The following is a 12654-nucleotide window of genomic DNA, read 5'->3' as shown; positions in this document are numbered from 1 at the left end:
GCAGGGGAAGGGCAGAGAGAGAGGGAAACACAGAATCCAAAGCAGGCTCCAGGCTCTAAGCTGCCAGCACAGAGCCCAAGACGTGGGGCTGAAACCCACCAACCGGAATATCATTACCTGAGCCAAGGTTGGATACTTAACCAACTGAACCATTCAGGCAACATCATTTTTTTTTAATATGGAGGAAATGTTTTCACATTTTCCTCTCAATTTCTCAGAATAATTTAATGTAGTAGACTCAAAGGAAATCTTAAAGCAATAAGCTAACTACTATTTCCACCAAACAAAGGAGTTCTGAACAATTTTTAATTTATACTTGATATCCTTTTTACATTTCATATTTGCCTTTTCTTTGTGAAAAAGCTTGTCAACTGCAACTTTAAAACATTAATGTAACTGAACAAAATACATCTAAAACAACTTGACTTCTAAATTATACTAATATTATTTCTTATTCGCTGGTCATGTGTGAGATGATTTACACTAGGGTGATGCATTACTGGCAGAATAGGCTGGTTTCAGAATAAGTATTAAATGTTTGACTTAGTCATTTATTAAATAATATATGTATTTAAGAAATACCAAGCTTTAAAGTTTTTATGACTGGCAGTTTATTTTCCAGATAAAATGTATATCATTACTTTGTAACCGATCTTTCCTTAGCCAGATGGGAGCTGTTATAAACAATTTCAAGTCTTTGTCTTCATTCTTCACTCTGCAACTTACTTCTCCTTGTGTACAGAGATAAATTAAGTGTCCACGTCTATTTGTTCAATAGTAAATTGAGGATGTTAGAATTGAAATGTATCTTCTATATCTTGGCCAATTCTGGCCAAAGCTTAGGAGAGGTATTTAATTTTTTGAACCTACATTCTTTAGGGAAAAAAATGTCTAAATTACATAAGTATATCATAGACACATAGTCTGAAAAACAAAATTGTGAGCTGTTCTCATCCATTTGCTTAAAACAATGTAAAGATCTACTATTACAATTAGCTTATAATTTACATTCTGTACCATGACTTTCTTACTCTGTAGACCATGAGAATTTTTTTTTTAAATTATCACTTATTGAAAAACCACAAGAAACAAATATATGTAAAAAAAGTTCCTGAATTTTCTGGGATATTAAAAAATTTTTTTAGCATTTATTCAGTTTTTGGGAGACAGAGATAGAGCATGGGGGGGGGGGAGACAGAGAGAGAGAGACACAGAATCCAAAGCAGGCTCTAGCCTTTGAGGTGTCAAAACAGGACCTTAAGACTGAATTCACCAAGCGTGAGATCATGACCTGGGCCAAAATCAGCTGCTTAACCAACTGAGCCACTCAGATGCTGCATATTATATATATATATATTCTTTTTGACATGGGATATATTTTTAAAGACATTGCACAGTTTGTGTGTTTACTCCTAAATTAAAATGTAAAATATGCAGGAATATTCTGACCTTTTCTTGATTAAAGAATTGATTAAATAGCTGACATATTCTGTAATCTACAGCACTTCTTACAATGCTGAGATTTCTCAAAGCACAAGTAATGGATTGTATATCACAGAGAGTAAAAGATGCAATAGTGCTGCAAACATCTACAGAGTAACATGCGTAAGATGCATGCAATGAAAATGCAGGCAAACTTTTTATTGTCCTTTTCAATTACATTGCACATTATTTGACATATTCACTAAATGCCATTTAATTATAAATAATGGAAAGCAAAGAAGTGTTCATAGTCAATATTTCAGGATATACTGCTTCTCACTTGATAAAACATTTAAATATTTTGGTTTGACCAAAACATTATAATAAATAAATAATGTGGAATTTCTGTTAACATAAGGACAGAAAATTAGTCATAGTCTACATAATATGATGGTACCTACTATATTATACTGATGGTTACACAAATGATTTAAGTCTAATGTTAACATTCCATTGAGACTGTACCTTTTTTACATATTCAAATATAGCTCTAAAATTTTTTTTAGTTTAATGAAATGTTATAATGAAGCATTTCCTAGATAATTCTTAGAGAAAAAAAAGTACTATAAATGAGTATATTATGTTGTCATTGTCACTGATACTAGAAAAATAATCATCTATATACAAAGATGGTCAGAATCACTGTTTGTTACTTTGTTTGTCTTGTTTGCTACCTTTATGTCATAATTTATTATTCATGTATCCAGCAGTACTTAGCTCAGGTATTCAGTTCAGCATTTCTCTCCCACAGGGTTTAGAAGTTCCTATTGTAAGAGGATGTCTGGGTGACTTTGTCAGGTAAGTGCCCAACTTACACTCAGGTCATGATCTCATCGTTTATGAGTTCCAGCCCCATGTTGGGCTCTGCACTGGTGGTGCAAAGCCTGCTTGGGATTCTCGCTCTTTCTCTCTGTCTCTCTCTCTTGCTCCCTCTCACTCTGTCCCTTCCCCACTTGTATTCTTTCTCTCTCAAAATAAATAAACAAATTAAGAAAAAAAAGAAGTTCCTATTATGACTTATTATATAGCTCTGCATATTTCCCTCACAGTCTGGGTTCTTTACTGTGATTATGAATTTATTTGTCTTTCTTTCTCTTTAGACTCTCAGCTCCTAGATGGTAAAGAAAATGCCTAAATCGGGGTGCCTGGGTGGCTCAGGCGTCTGACTTCGGCTCAGGTCCTGATCTTGCAGTTGGAGAGTTCGAGCCCCGTGTCGGGCTCTGTGCTGACAGCTCAGAGCCTGGAGCCTGCTTCAGATTCTGTGTCTCCCTCTCTCTCTGACCCTTCCCTGCTCACACTGTCTCTCTCTCTCTCTCAGAAATTTAAAAAAAAATTAAAAATTTTTTAAAAAAGTAAAGAAAATGTCTAAATTATCTGATCATTGTACTGTAATCCTCTGCCCCTCAAAAAGTTCTTTCTCTCTTTCTTTTTTCTTAGAATAGCATATAAAAGAGTGTGCATAGATGTACAGGGATAGTTATTACAGTGGAAAAGAGTGTTGACCCTTGGATCATGGCTTCAGGTTTCAAATGCTGGCTCCGGTACAACTGCTTAGTGTGCTCCTTGTCAGGTTACTTAACTTTTTTTATGAACTGAATTTTCTCATTTGTAAACTAGGTGTAATAATAGTATGGACCTCGTTTGGCCTTTGCAAAGTTTAAATGAGATGTGAATCATGTAAATAGTTACATTTCCTGACCTATAATTTGCCGGAGACTGAAACTGCATAGGTCATCCCTGATGGCAAGGCCCAGGGAAAAACCTGTGGGAAAAGATTGCAAGGCAGTCAGAAGAACCCCCTGAAGAATTCTTCTTCTCTACTTAGTCTGTACCTTTTACTCTCACTTCTGCTGTTAGTCTATTCTAGGGTTAATATGAAACCAGAATCGCCCAAAGTTCCCCCCTTCCTCCAAAATGAAATGTACCTAAATATCATGTCTGCCCCCTCAATCAGATGTTGTCTAATGATTATTGTAGCAATTAGTAAAATTGGAGACAGTCCCATACACATGGTGTCTATAAGAGACCTAGAATTCATTTTCCATGTATGGGTCTAATTGCCAGTAAGAATACATATTAGGCCATAAGCATAGACAAAAACAGGACTTACTAGTTTTGGAGGGTCTTCTCAAAAAAGGGTTAGACAAATATTTGCCTGCTGACCTCAAGCCTGTAAGGCAACTTATGGATTGTTCTGACCAAAGAATGAGATTGGTAAATGCAGAGACCAAATTCTAGTTGATCCACGTAAAACAATTCCATACGTTATCTATGATAAATGTTGACATTGTTCTTTCTTAGTAAGGGGTTGTGAGAGCCTGTTACCTACAATCGTGGGTACAAGTATATCTTGTGTTTGCATGCCCACTGAATTTAAACAATTAAAGGGCACTGTGATCTCATGTATTCTGACAATATGCTTCACTTATCCTTAGATACCCTGCCATACATAGTAAAAAATATGTAAAACTTTGTTATGACTACCTGGTTACATTTTATTGGTTGAAGTGGAAATCATGTACAGTGAAATCACTGTTGCCAAGAAAACTTAGAAATGTTAAGTCCTATGACTGTACTCAAAAAATGTAAATATTTTAAGCATGATTGTTTGAATTTGCTATATAAAAACCCTAAGCTGAAAAATAAATTTGAGCAGTCCACCTGAAGAGGCTGGCTCCGTGTCTTCTTTGTCAACGCCAACCATCACTCTCTGGGCCAACTCTGGCTTGCAGAGGCTGGACCTCTGCAATAATAAGTATTTAGCAAACGTTTCTGTATCCTAGTTTTCGTGTTAGTATTATACTTATAACACTTGTCTTTGTTTTAAGCTTTCTACTCTTGTCTTACAGCTATGAGAGTTCACAATTTTACACATTGCTCAGATGTTACTGTCTCACAAATTAAGATCTTCCTCCTGTTTTCCATATCACTTATCCAAATGTTTATTTGACATTCCCAGTTAATATAGTTTACTCAGAGATCAAGATTGGTCCCCTCTGTGCTCCAAATAAACCCAATCTTTTCGTATTTCTCTTTTTCTAGTTTTAATTTAAATTCATGTTAGTTAACATACAGTGTAGTATTGGTTTCAGGAACAGAACCCAGTGATTCATTGCTCACGTATAACACCCAGTGCTCATCCCAACAGGTGCCCTCCTTAATGCCCATCACCCGCCCATCCCCCCACCTACCTCCCCTCCAGCAACCCTCATTTTGTTCTCTGTATTACAGTTTGCTTACTCTCTGTTTTTACCTTATTTTTCCTTCCCTTCCTCTATGTTCATCTTTTGTGTTTTCTTAAATTCCACAGATGAGTGAATCACATGACTGGCTTTCTCTGACTGACTTATTTCATTTAGCAAATAAACCCATTCTTATTCCTGGGTTGCCTAAGTTCTGAAATGGCTGTGCTACCTACATAGAAGTCCAAATAAATACCCAAGATTGTCTTATCCCCATCTATCATATCTAACTAATTAAAAAACCTTGGGGTTTTTCTTCAAAACATAACTCATATTCATTTATTTATCTCCCTATTCTGCTTTGTAATCTCCCTGGTGCAAGCCACCATTATCTCTCACCTGGACTACCCTGTTTAAGTCATAATTGTTCTTGTTTTTTATTTTTTAATATCCTGTAATTACTCAACAATTAATAATTATACTAAATAGAGATATTTTAAACATATAAAAAATACTTCAATCAGTTCCTGCTTATTGGGTTCCCACAGCTGTTTGGATGAAACCCAAATTTCCTTAAGCCTTCAGAGCCCTCCCAGACTTGGCCTTTGTTACCATCTGATTGCATATCTTACAGCTTCCCTCCAACTTGCTAAGCACTAGTCATTCCGATCTGACAGCTCCCAGAACAGACCAAGCCTTTCTACTAGCTATTCTCTGTCTAGGTCACTTTTATAAATGTTTATTTATTATTGAGGGAGAACGGGAGAGGGGAGGGGCAGAGAGAGAGGGGTATAGAGGATCCAAAGCAGCTTCTGCACTGACAGCAGGGAACCCTACGCAGGGTTTGAACTCACATACTGTGAGATCATGACCTGAGCCAAAGTCAGATGCTCAACAGACTGAGCCACCCAGGTGCCCGTAGGTCACTTTTTATATGTTCCCAGAACATAGTACTCAATAAATAACCATTCCATAAATATTTATAAATAGTCTAACAGAGAAAAAAGTGAAAATTTTATTGAACACATAATAGAGACTGAGGCAGTAAATATTATATAAGTGAGATTGCAACCGATGAAGAAAACATAAATATCACAAAACTTTATATCCAAAAAACCCCAAAACATGTAAAAAATTTTAAAAATACGAAATTTATTGGTATTGTAGATTTTTGCATACATATACTTCTCCCAGTCTTTGAAAAGTGATATAGATATTAAGGAGATACTAATTTTTTTAAAAAAATCTAATTAAGAAAGAAATTGAAATACAAAGAGAGCCCACACACTTTTTAAAAACAATAAAGATTATATCTCATTTTAAGCATCAATAAGATATGATTAAATTTTATCGAGTATTTCATGAAATTACATATAAGTCAACTCTAGCAACAATCATTCAAATTATTCTCTGTTCAAAAGGTAATATAGCTATATTAAATTACAAAAGTTGAAAAAACATATTTAATGAATCTAGTATTTTCAACTAAATTTTAAATTTAAAATCTAAAAAAACCCCTAAACATTAGATTTATTCCATGAAACAAGAGTTTCGTGATAAAAATTCTTTAATGTCACATCAAATTGGCAAAAAATCACATGATCATTATAAAACAAGATAAAAGTAATTTTAAATATTTTGCTCTCATGTCTGATTTTAATCATTTTCTAAAAATAAAAGTTTACCAGCCCACTTTAACTTAAGTAATCTGCTACAATAAAATATATTTAGAACAACTATTACTTAAAAATTATCATTCTACACTATCACTAAAATTTTTAATATTATAATGAATATATGAGATTATTGACATAATAAAAAATAAAACTAGGGATAATCTTAAATAACCAAGGCTACCTATGTTCATTGAGAAAGAAATTCCAAAGATAAATTATTAACATTGATAGCTTCTCCTTCAGTATAAACAATATAAGCCAGAGGAATTGTTTGCCCTCTCCTTTCAATTTCTATTAAATAAACTCAAATTATATACAAATTAGAGTGAACCTGTATCTGCACCAGAAACTGGGACTGGATACACACAAGAACAAGGTATGGGGTTAGAAAAACCCACATCTAAAACAAAAAGATCAGTGCTTCCAAATCTAGGTGAAAAACAGAGGCATCTGGAGAGTTTCATAAAAATACATTAGAAGGGGCATGTGGCTGGCTTAGGTCGTCAAGCGTCTTCAGCTCAGGTCATGATCTCATGGTTCATGCATTCAAGCCCCCTGTTGAATGCTTGCATTGACAGTGCAGACCCTATATGGGATTCTCCTTGTCTCCCATTCTCTCTCTGCCCCTCCCCTGCTCATGCTCTCCCTCCGTGTCTCAAATAAATATATACATACATACATAAGTACATACATATATACACTTGAAAAATACAATAGAACTAGAATGTATTTTATTTTGTTTGTCTCATTTATTTTAATTATCAGACAACTTTGGAAATGGTTAGTATAAGAGAAACAACCAACCAGACAAACAACGGTTAACAAAATATGCCCAGAAGAAATTTTCTAGCACTTATAACATGAAGTGATATGGGATGTTAGTATAATAAATTTATGATGCAACTGTTGGAGGGAAAGCAAAACTTATTCCGTAGTCACTTTGACCAAGAGAACCTGACTAATGTCATCATGGCAGTTATCTCCTGTAGCACATGTTTCTTCCTCTTCCTTATATTTAATGTGGTCAAATACTGTTTGTCCCAGCGGACCCATAGATGACAGTTTCGTCTGAGAATGACAGCATATCACTAGGATCATATTACTAAAATTACCACAACAAATACAAATATTAAGTGTTGACAAAGAAGCAAATTTGTCATTTCCTCCCTTTTCATTAATTCTCTATATAAACACGTGGATCCTTATTCTTTAATTATTAAACTACAGTAAATTTAAGTTTCTCTGTCTTATTTCAACTCTCTTAAAAGATTTGGAGTAAAGATCTCACAAAATTGAGCTTGCTGAGTCAATACAGGACACAAACAATTCTTCATTCATTCCAATCTGCTCTCCTCAAAATTATAAGATTACACAAAGTGATTAAGTAGCTAAAAGAAAATCATCAATTTAAGAAACTGAAATAAGATCCTTTTGATACACAGTTACTGAAAAATAGAGAAAAGTTAGTATCTAGTATTCCTCTTCTCATTAAGATGTGAGAGACCATGAAATCCACAAATCTGAGATCAGTAAGTTAGTTTGAAATTGATCCCATAATTGACACATTTGAAATGTGTCATAGGCGTTAAATAGCAAGTTAAATAATACATAATACTAAGTCTGAGAATATGACAAGACATTTGAAAACTTCTTAGAGAACTCTGAAAGAATATAAATGTTATATAAGAAAACCTATGATGGGCCACCTGGGTGGCTCAGTAAGTTAAGCAACCGCCTGTGTTTCGGGTCCTGTCATGATAACATGGTTTGNAGAAAAGAGATCACAGATTGAAATCAATTCACCATATATGAAGAAAAAGACCACAAGAATAAAAAGCAAAAATGATATCCAGAATAAAACTACACCAGCATTTCTATTTCAGATTGAGGTGTGCCAGGAGTAATGTAAGAACATAGGAAAATCATTAACAAGAAGACACCTTGAACATTTGAACTTTTAATAAACTTGGAGGATAGATCTTGAAGTTTAATATGTGTTAGAAATAAATCCAGATTCATTTAAGGAAAAGAGATAGAGGATAAGCAATCCTTAAAATTTGTAACTATGGGGGCGCCTGGGTGGCTTAGTCGGTTAGGCGTCCGACTTTCGCTTAGGTCATTATCTCGCGGTTAGTGGGTTCGAGCCCCGCGTCCGGCTCTGTGTTGACTGCCAGCTCAGAGCCTGGAGCCTGTTTCGGAGTCTGTATCTCCCTCTCTCTCTGACCCTCCCCTGCTCACGCTGTCTCTCTCTCTCTCTCCTAGAAATAAATAAAACATTAAAAAAAATTTGTAACTATGAAAATAAATCTGTAACTATGTGTGGATATAGATGTTAACTAGATTTATTATAGTGACTTTTTCATAATAGGCACAAATATCAAATCATTATGTTGTATACCTGAAAATAACATAATGTTGTATAATAACTATATCTCAATTTAAAAAATCAAGAATTGTTAAGCAAGTTTTCTGAGAAAAAGAACATTGTTAGTTTTTTTCTTAAAATATTACATCAAACTAAAATTTTAGCAGATACTTTCTAAAAAAAATTTTTTTAGTATTTTTATTTATTTTTAGGAGAGAGAGAGAGACAGCGTGAGCAGGGGAGGGTCAGAGAGAGAGGGAGACACAGACTCTGAAATAGGCTCCAGGCTCTGAGCTGGCTGTCAGCACAGAGCCCGACGCGTGGCTCAAACCCACGAACCACGAGATCATGACCTAAGCGAAAGTCGGACGCTTAACCGACTAAGCCACCCAGGCGCCCCTCTAAAAAATTTTTTAATGTTTATTTATCTTTGAGAGACAGAGTGCAAACAGGGGAGGGGCAGAGAGAGAGGGAGACACAGAATCCAAAGCAGGGTCCAGGCTCTGAGCCATCAGCACAGAGCCAGACGCAGGGCTTGAACTCACAATCCATGAGATATGACCTGAGTCTGAAGTCATATGCTTAACCGACTGAGCCAATCGGCTGCCCCAAGCAGATATTTATTTAATGCTTACCACACACCTGGAAATGTATTAATCTTTTAAGCTATAGAAGTAAGCAAGATACGATCTTTGTTTTAGAATAGAGGGAAAGCTTAAAATGTTGTGAAGTGTACCACAAAAAAGTAAATAAATTGCTATGCCAATTAACAGCTGTGTAATCTTCAATAAGTTACTTAACGTCTCTGTGTCATTTCCTCACTTGTAATTTGAGATGAGTTAGTTTCTACTTGTGCCAGTTTGGCTATTGTCAACTTGGCATCATTAACACATCTTTCCAAGGTCTCCTCTACATTTCCCTAACTCCTTTTCCCCTTATGTTTCCTTTGCCAAGGACGGGAACTTTTGAGCTTTGGAAGACAAGAGAACAGAAAAAGCTATTATTCTCTGGAGGCTGTCACAACCAAACAAAGGAACAAATGGGAGATGTCACTGTATTATTTCAAAGAGTCCTGGAGATCCACCTGCTTGGCTGTTGCACATTCAATTAGTGAGAGTTTCACAGACCCCTTAGAGCTGTAGCTATTTCCAAGACAGTTCTTGGGAGCTTCTGGCTAAGATATTTGGTAGTTTACCTAAAATGTCTTATTGGATTCCTTACCCTTCAGAATTATCTTTCATAATCTTCCCTCTACTTCTTCTAACATTCTTGTCAGCCTTAAATACCTATATTAACTCTTTCATACTTGAAAAATTTAATGTGGTTTCTGTTTGCTCCGGGATTTTAGATGGCTATAGTTTTGGTAAGAAGAATGAGGTTGATTTCCCACTTCTAACACATATGTGTGTTATCAAAACAGCTGTGGTATTTAAATTTTCTGCCTATCAGTCCAATCAGCATGATTTAGACCTGCCTGCCAATAGCTACGCACCGGATGCTGGAGACCACAGGGATTTATTCTAGCGAAGAGACTATATTTGGAACAGGAACTGTGACTGGCAACAACATCGGATGGTTCATGGTAACTCATTAATATTCTCCTAGATCTCTTAGCTTCCGCACCATTCAAAGAAGCAATCTCAGCAGGGATGTGATGGGATTCTTCACTGCTTCATTTTTAATAGTTTTAATTGTGGCATTAATGTTGCTAATTCCTCCAGAAAGATGATATGGCTTTGCTTTAATATTTTGAAGAGAGGGGAAAGTGTAGGGGCTACACTTGGCCTTTTCTACTGTAATAACCCCCACTCCATTTACTAGGGTTCAACACAAGTGTTCTGCCCATCTTATCTCATCTACATCTTCAAAAACAGGAGGAAAAAACACAAGCCAGATTTGTGGACTCAATGAGTCCACTCGGAGACAGCTCTGAGGCGAAACTAGATTATGACACTTGGATACACTTACATGGTAAGGAAATAATACAAGTGGAGTCTTTTAAAAATATGAATCAAAATATACTTTGGGTCTTCCAGAGTTAGCATCCGCTCACAGCCAGTGTATAGCAATCCTTAAAATACTGGTAGATGGCTATCACAAGATACCTTTGGAAATGGAGAGAAAGATTTTCAGCATAGATTTTTTTTTAACGTTTGAAAGTCCTTGATTAAAATATCAAAATATGTAAATACAGCTTTTCCTTATATTTTAAAAATTGGCAATAAAAAATAAAACATTCATATACATAATATATAATATGTAATATTATGAATTTTATATATGTATGAAATCGATGAGAAGTCATGGGATTAACATTCACAAATTAAGAGAATATAAGGTAGTTAACCTATTCAAAAGCCCAATACATACTATTATAATTGGCTTAAAAATAAAACTCCTAATTTTAAAAAAATGTAAAAATTTAAAACTAAACATATGGATCTTATTTAGCTTGGTTTCAGAAAGATTGTGATAAAACCCAGGCAAGCTGATCAGGGAAAAAGTACAAAAAGTGAGAAGACACAAATTACCAGTATCAAGAGGAGATGGGGAACACATGATGGACCAAATGTGGTTTATCCATGAAATTTAGTTAAGCCAGTATTTGAAAATTATTGTCTAATAAAGTAAAAGGAGAAAAATAATAGAGCTTATTTAAAAAAAAATTTTTTTTAAATAATTTTAAAAAATATTTTATTTATTTCTAGGAGAGAGAGAGAGAGACAGCGTGAGCAGGGGAGGGTCAGAGAGAGAGGGAATCACAGACTCCAAAACAGGCTCCAGGCTCTGAACTGGCAGTCAGCACAGAGCCCAACGCGGGGCTTGAACCCACAACAGCGAGATCATGACCTAAGCGAAAGTCGGATGCTTAACCAACTAAGCCACCCAGGTGCCCCCAAAAAACCTTTTTAAAGCCATTGTTATGAAGAAAAATTACCAGCCCATCAGGAATGGTAAAGAATGTCTTCAATTTGGTAGAACATCTACAGAAACCTGGAGCAAGCATTAATGTTTCATGATGCAAGGCTTTCTTGCTCAGGAGGAGAGCAACTATATCTGCTTTCTGTTTATATTTAACATTGTATGAGGTGTCTTAATCAATATAGTAAAGCAAGAACAATAAATAAAAACCATAAAAATAAGGAAGAAAGAAGTAACTTTTTTATAGATAAAACGGTTGTTTTATAGAAAATCTAATGGAATCTTACAAAAAGAATCCTAGAACTAAAAACCCTCAGCAAAGTCATGGGACAAAAGGCCAGTATAAAAATATCCATTGTATTTAACAACTACAGCACATTGCTTAAATTAATATATGAATATTTTATTTTAGTAAACTCAGATTATTTCATTATAAAATCTGTCTTTGGAACTCTCTCAATGAAATCTAATTTACCTCTTATTAGTTTAAACATCCTGCAGCTTAAAAATACAAACTATTTTGTATTCTTTAATCAGCAGTATTATCCTTATGAACATGTCAAGCCTCCACAGATCATCTATAGATTCAGCAGAATTCCAAGAATCCCAGAAGCCTTTTTGTAGAAACAGACAGGTCAAATGTGTTGATAGGCGTACACTCGCATTGGATTCGGCATTGCTGAGTGTGCAAGAAACCCAACATCAACAGCAGCCTAAAGTAAATACGTTTGAAATAAAATAACATCCATAATGAAAGGAGTATGAAGTTTTAAGGAAGTGGAAATGTTGGAATGAAAATGTTACGTGAAGCGTTCAGAATCTTGCAATGCTGCCCTAGGATATCCTTGGAGTAAAACATAAAGGTGGACTTAGAACATGTAGTAGGAAGTTATTTGTGAGAAGAGGCATCCTTGAAGAGCTCTGCAGTGACTGTTCTCTATATTTAAGAGATTATGCTATGATGTTATAAGGGGTGCCTTAACGGATTTGCATTTTCTGATATCAATAGAAATAATGAAATCTTACA

The 12654-nt window shown here is 35.2% G+C and overlaps 1 long non-coding RNA gene across 3 annotated transcripts in view; it reads left to right on the top strand.

Annotated features, from left to right (window-relative positions):
* The window catches only part of LOC144224692 (uncharacterized), a 140551-nt gene extending 136419 nt beyond the window's left edge, over window positions 1–4132 (top strand). For all 3 annotated transcript variants that reach the window (XR_013333115.1, XR_013333113.1, XR_013333114.1), the window contains exons 2-3: window positions 2234–2280; window positions 2583–4132. This is a non-coding gene — a long non-coding RNA (uncharacterized LOC144224692). The remainder of the gene's footprint in view (window positions 1–2233; window positions 2281–2582) is intronic.
* Window positions 4133–12654: the final 8522 nt, after the last annotated feature.

Source organism: Crocuta crocuta, unplaced genomic scaffold, assembly GCF_008692635.1.
Source record: "Crocuta crocuta isolate KB4526 unplaced genomic scaffold, BGI_CrCroc_1.0 scaffold464, whole genome shotgun sequence".
NCBI classification, from domain to species: Eukaryota; Metazoa; Chordata; class Mammalia; order Carnivora; family Hyaenidae; genus Crocuta; species Crocuta crocuta.
Note: the sequence above shows the minus strand (reverse complement) of the source record. Positions and strands in the feature narration are given on the sequence as shown.